Source organism: Plectropomus leopardus, chromosome 3, assembly GCF_008729295.1.
Source record: "Plectropomus leopardus isolate mb chromosome 3, YSFRI_Pleo_2.0, whole genome shotgun sequence".
In the NCBI taxonomy this organism is placed as follows: domain Eukaryota; kingdom Metazoa; phylum Chordata; class Actinopteri; order Perciformes; family Serranidae; genus Plectropomus; species Plectropomus leopardus.
The window spans coordinates 9,432,895-9,439,851 of NC_056465.1; the positions used below are offsets into that span (position 1 = coordinate 9,432,895).

General features: G+C 37.8%; 1 long non-coding RNA gene across 1 annotated transcript; it reads left to right on the forward strand.

Moving 5' to 3' along the window:
- The first annotated feature begins 494 nt into the window (after positions 1 to 494).
- On the forward strand, positions 495 to 6,183 carry LOC121941133. The gene is made up of 4 exons (XR_006105725.1): positions 495 to 554; positions 1,025 to 1,110; positions 2,779 to 2,904; positions 4,594 to 6,183. It is a non-coding gene; the product is annotated as an uncharacterized LOC121941133 (long non-coding RNA).
- Positions 6,184 to 6,957: the final 774 nt, after the last annotated feature.

Here is a 6,957-nt window from a genome sequence, read left to right on the forward strand (position 1 = left end):
GTATTTGCTTTTGGTATTTTAAGTATTAACTTTATGTAGTGCTTATCAAGTAAAATTTTAAATGCAGGACTTGTAACAGAGTATTTTTACATAGTAGTAATGCTGCTTTTAGAGAATATACCCTTTTCCCACTTGTTTGTAATGGGAAAGGTTACAATTGGCATTCACACCCAAGTCAAATGAGGCATTCATTGGCTCTAGTTCCGATCGGAATTGATCGAAACATGACATCGTGCAAATTTTAGCACGGCAAGATGCAATAATGTGCCACCACAAAAAAAAAAAACATCTGTCTCCCCCCAAGCAGCACTCAAATGTCGTTCCAAGTTAGCCTGCACCAAGTTTAAACGAAAGACTGATTAAGTAAGAGATATGACAAAGAATTTATGTTACATTTTCACTGGCCTCCATGCTGCTTTCTTCTGTTTACTAACCTGTTCTGCAGCCTGCCTGTGACGTCAAACACCAAGAAAAAAACAACGAAAAACAAACACGCACAAAGGCATACTCTTCTGCCACAGAGCTGTGTACACAGTCTACTTGAAATGGGAAAGGTATTGCCATGTTTAAAAAACCTTGCATCCATATGGTTATTTTAGTGGAAAAAGGTGTAACAGAGTATTTTTGCACTGTGATATACTTTAAATGGGTGTAAGTGCCTCTTTCACCACTGACCCTGGGACCAGAGAAGCTGTTATTTGAACTTCATCTGAAGCTCTTTTCACTCAGGAATCCTTCAACATTACTGAGGCTCTGCCATAGTTGTGCTAATAATCACTGAGTTAAACTTTTCAGTAAATGCATTTTCAAGCAGGAAAGTAAAGATATAATGAACATGGGCAGGGTTGCAGCCCAAGACCTGTAATTTTTCTGACGATGATTGTTTGAGTTATTGCGACCGCAGAACATGTTGAGAGCTTTAAAATCATCCCAGCGGCTCTTTGCACAGATTACTATCTACATATTTCTACAGAGAATGAATATTATATAGCGAGGACTAATGAACACGGCTTTCTTTTCACAGAGGAGCAGCGGCTGCTGTAATCTCCACTGTTCAATTAGCTGAACTGACCGGGACGCCACCTACACTTTATTAACAGGGAGGGGAAGGTATGGAATTAACCTCTGTCTCTGTTTCCTTCTCTTTTTCCATATCTATCTGTCTGTTTCCTCTTTCCTAGACAAATGTCTTAGCAGCAGAAAAATGAAATTGTTCCAAATTAGTATCTCTGTATAAGTTAAACGTCTTTAATCATCTAAAATTTATTTTATTTTACCTTTAAAATAGAATCTTCTGGAATATTTAGTAAGAGCAACAGTGAGAAGAAAAAAGTGGGGTGGGGGTATAAATCCACAAAGACAATTTAGCTTTTCCAGCCTCTTTTTGTGTTTTTCCAATTACTTAATGCTATTTAAATACACCAGAGCTGACACACACACACACACACACACACACACACACACACACACACACACACACTAATGGTCCTCAGCAATGGAGAGGCTCCTGAAATAAGTCACGCAGTAATTGTATTTGATAAATCATAAAGGGAGCCCATCAGTGGAAAGCTAGCTGTAATAAAATGATAAAATAGACAATTATGAAAAAAAAAAATCCCTGGCCTTTAATTTCCTAAACACACTCTGGAGAGCGGCCGTTTAAAGCCAGAGCGATTTGACGAGATGCTCAACATGTTATTTCGCTCCTCTCTGACAGTCTGAATCACACCACAGGCCTCTCAGATGGCTGTAGCATTAGCAGAACACCACAGATCCCCCACTCACTGCTGCTTCATATCTGCTCATTTAGTTTCATATAATGTTTGTCCAGCAGTGAACTCCTCCTTTGTAGCAATAACACACTGTGTTTTTGGTAGATAGAATTGAGGGTAGACAAATTAATTAAATCATTTAATGGAAAAAAACACATTGCTGTAAAATATGCCCTATGTGCTTTGTATCCATGTTGATTGCTTTTTTTAATTCATGACTTTGGTGTCTTTGCAGAAGAACTGTTCCACTTGGCATATTTAATCATTTTGACCAAAACTCTGCAACTTTGGATGCAAATAATTTGGCTTCTTTGTGGCTCTTTTAGTCTCAAGTTGCTTTGAAAGCTCAATGTAAAAAGCTTTATGACACTTATGTCCAACTATGTCAGTGTCAGTAGTCACTGGTGTCAGACAGTGACACAAAGAGACACCATTCAAGGGTGGTGTGATATGTGCCGGGCAAAACTGGCAGTACAAAGAGGGAAAAAGTTTGTAAAGGGTGTGTGATGAGTGAAGGTGGATGGGTCCAACAAACTCTAGACTTTCATCCAAGAGGCCTCTGTTCGTTGCCTGCATGAAACCAAACGTCAATGCAGTGATTTTTAATAACAATGTAGTGTGCTAGTATGTGTAGCAAGCTAGTGATATGTCACATGACATTTGTCACCCGATGTTACAGTAGCAAGCAAACTTATTTTAAGCCAAACCATGATTATTTTTTTAACCAAACCATGTGCTAATGCTGCCTAAAGTCAAGGACACAAAAAAGGTTTTTTACGTACATTGTTAGTTTATTTTGAAAAAGACTGCATGTAACAAGCAGAAACTGTATATTTCCTTTGGAAGTGTATTTTGAAAATACACAACACCTGTAACAAGAGGGTACCTGGCATAGGATATTTTGATATGTAGGTGTTTGAAGATGGGATGAGGACAAGTTGGGGGGGGCATATACATTTCTCTTTAAAGATTATTATTTTTTGTCTTTTTTGGCTTTATTGGACAGGGCAGGTTAAGCGTTACAGGGTGCAGAGAAGAGATGACACGCAGCAAAGGGCCACAGGTTGGAATTGAACTCCTGGCTGCTGCAGCAAGGTCACAGCCTCAGTACATGGGCTGCCTGCTCTACCAGGTAAGCTAATGGGTGGCCCTCTGCTGATTTTTTTTTTTTTAATGTACCAAGTTGTGGTGGAAATGTCTTTATTTTATGTAAAAGTAAACACAAAGTTAAGGGAGCAGGTGACAATTGAAAATATAAAAATATAAAGGAATATCATGGTGAGTACCACAATGTGCTTATAAAGTTCATCTCCACTTTACAGAACTCTGTAGCTTTATTGGAACAGAGTGGCTTTTGGGAAGATAAATAATGCATATGTTACTTTATAATATATAAGTTAGAAGAAATGATCACAGTTACACTTGCAGTTCTTGTATATCAATATAACTGATGGTACACCCAATAAAATGATGCAAAAGTTTTAGATTTTTGTGTTTTTGTTTAAACCCTCAAAACCTGATTTGACATTAGTTTTCTTGTGCTTCATTAGATGCCTTTCAAAAACATTTAAACCTCTGAAGCCTAAACAAACTGGATGGATTTTCCTAAAAATATGGTAAAATGGCAATAAACAAGTTAGCGAGAAATAGAACACAAAATAAATAAGAAAAAAAAAAGAAATAAATGTCGAGTACAAAATATATCTTTAAAATATGTTACAGAAAATGAATGCATTTATTATCTGATTTAATTTTTTTTGCATTTCTTGTCAGGCATCTTTCTTTTAAAATATACATATGGTTTGTACCTTTCTTTTATGCTTAATTTTAGTTGACTTTTTTTGGATTTACTTATTTCTTTATCCTTAAATCTCTTTTTGGTTTTTTTTTTCAAATAATTTATTTGTCAACTTTTTACTGATATGTTGCTAATTTTGGGGCCATTTCTTAAATTACTGCCTTGTTTTTGGGGGAAAAATGCCATTTTGCTAAGGTTTCAACGGGTTAAAAGCTCTTTTTTCTATATCGGTTATATATACATATATATATATATATACACAAAATGCTGGCAGTCAAGTGCAGCGTTGTGATGAATCAAACTTTACTAGGAAAGCTCACAGCACCAAACTCACTATTGTCACAAGATCAAATTAGCTCTTTCAGGCACAGATTTTTTTTCACGCTTGTATAAAAATCACTTTCCTCACTGACTCTTCTGGCTGAGATAGCCATGACGGTGTGAGATCTGCACCACAAAGGGTTAAAAAAAAAAAAATCAGATCTCTTGGTTCCTGGTGTAAATGCAGCCCGACCCTGTGTGTGTGTGTGCGTGTGTGTAGTGTAGGTGCTGCTGAGTAAAATAACATGGAAAAGGTGATTTTCCACTATAGTGGGGCTTCCACACTGTGTTCCCCCCCGAGGCAGCAGCAGAGACATGATTGAATTTTGTGTGTGTGTGTGTGTGTGTGTGTGTGTGTGTGTGTGTGCGTGCGTGCGTGTGTGTGAGGACATTGATTTGACAGACACCTCATCCTATTGCTGTATCTACATCATTTTTAAGAACGTTTTTCTGTCATTGTCATTGTGTTCCCGTGCAATAAACAAAACACATTATTTTCCACAAATGCATGCTTATATCGCAGAGTTTCTTTTCAAATTAAACACCACCTTTTTCCCACCTATTCCTGAAAGTAGACTTCCTGGAGATTTTCATATTACAGCAGTGTGATTACACCAGAGGTATTACATTTACACACCTGAATCTTGTACGTCTTCTTCTCAACAACACACACACTAACGCTGCCTCTCTGTCTCCCTGTAGGTGGAACATCAAGCCAGTCGGAGCACAAGAGATGGAGAGTAAATGAGAGCCTGCTGTCAGCGGTCTGAGCCATTTCCAGGTGAAGCAAACTGAATTAAATTGAATCAAGCTGAACTGATCTGAACTGGAATGACCTGACCTGAACTGAGGCGAATTCTTCAGCTGGACAGGACACACTGAAGCTCACTGAGGTTTTGGAAAAAATATTCGGGCACAGAAAAACCTTGAAATAATACAGATGAAAAATGTTTTTGCATGTTGTTTCTGAGGTGTTTTCTTGCTATATTCCTTATAGTTCACATTTGCACAATAATGTATGACTTAAATTCATTCACATGACATATGAATTAAACTCACATGGATTTTGACACTGTGCAATGTCAGCTTTCATGTGGGTTTCTACTGTCTATTTCTGTCTATTTCTCTTTGGGTGGTGGTGGAGGTGGTGGTGGTGGTGGCAGTGATGGGTTGGTGGTTATATGTAGCAACAGGTATGTCCCTTTAACTTCTTGAGGAATTGTCGTGGAATAAAATTCTTAAATCTTTTATATGCTCCATCCATACTAAAACGTTTTTGTTTTAAAACTTACAACTTTTGCTAAGTTAACATTAAGCATCCATCCACGCCACGGTCTTTCCAAACCCCCAAAACTGAGACTTTTAAAAAATGTTGCTGTTTTAGTTTGAAAATTACAGCATTGTGTTTTAGAGTTGATGAGCAGGAACTGACACAGACGTTAATTCCCTGATCTGGTCCTACCAAGCAAAAACATTATAGTGTCAGACCTCATGTGATTTTATTCCTCTTGTGTGGGTCCTCTTTTCCCGTGGCCATGGCCTTCTCCACTAATTGATGATGCTCCTGGTACCACTCTGATATGTCTTCACATTTGTTTTGCAACCAGTCTGTTTTCTGAATAATACTCGTGTGTTACTTTCTGTAGCAGTTCCACATCTTCATTGGTCCAGTGAGATTATTCCTGAAACAGTGCTAAAATGCTCATGTGTAGGGAGAATATTTGAATTTTAAAATGCTGTTTTAAAATGAAAATTGTATTAGTGTGGATGTAGCCTGAAGCCACTGGAACCCTGAGGTGGAGCTAAACTTAAAGAACCGTCGCACTAAGAACCAAAGTCCCTCAAACTCGTGGCCAGGAGAACACGGTTTTAAGGTTTGCTCCACTTCAACAGAAGTTTTGGAAAGTCAAGCATTATCTTCTAAATAGAACTTTTTTGTGTGTTACGATGGCCAATTTCATGTTGCCAGCATAGCATTTCTGTTGGTAAAGAACAAAAGTAGGCAGTCTACAAGTTGAAGGAATGGTTTCAACTGTTTTCCTTTAGAACAAACCTTTATTTATCTTAACATTGCATCTTTTTTTTTAAATCATAGATCATTTAGACGATATTGTGATATTTATATTTGAATGTAAATTTAGTTAAGATTAAATGCCTGCAGTTTAAGCCCTATGGGAGTTCTAATAACGTGTGTCTCTGCAATGTGAAAAAATAAAAAAATAAAAGTTTCAGTTTGGGTTCATGTTCAGCCATATGCTAACACACTCGAACAACAGACAAAATCTCTGTGAACTCACACACACACACACACACACACACACACAACACAGAGAACAGTAGCCCCTGGCGATCTGCTGCAGTGAGTGTAAATGATCACATAGCTGTGGTCATAACTCACAGCCATACAGGCTACTGATGGAAGGTGACACCTAATGTTTCTGTGTGTGTGTGTGTGTGTGTGTGTGTGTGAGAGAGAGAGCGAGAGAGTCATTTTAGACTCTTCATGTCGCTTCCCTTCTGTCTCTGCTTGTCTTCTCCTCCTCATCCTCGATGCCTCGGGTGATGAAACTGACTCTGTTACATCAGAGTCACACCCCCCAGCCTGTCTTTTTCCTCTACCCATACACACACACACACACACACACTTGTTTGCCCACACTCTAGAACAGCATTAGTGTGTTTAACCTTATTGATTAGGTCTTGTCTATTGAAACAAATCAGGGTGATCCGTCACTTGTATCTGTGTTTGCAGGGCGGAGATGAGCTGATATTGATGGATGGACAGATTAATCAGTAAGCATGGTGGTGAGGTGAAGAGCACACAAACACATAGAGTGACAATGGATCTGCTTTTTACTGTGAGCAAAAACAAAAAAAGAGGCTGAGACTTTTGTTGCAGAATCTTTTTTTTCTTTCAAATTTAAGAACATTACTGTTTTAACATATGAAATGAACTGTTTAAAAGAATGAGGTGTGATATGAATTACAGGGATTGCCTGTATTTTTTCATTAACATTAACATATTCAAACAACATTGACATGACAAATCACAAATTTGTAAAAAAA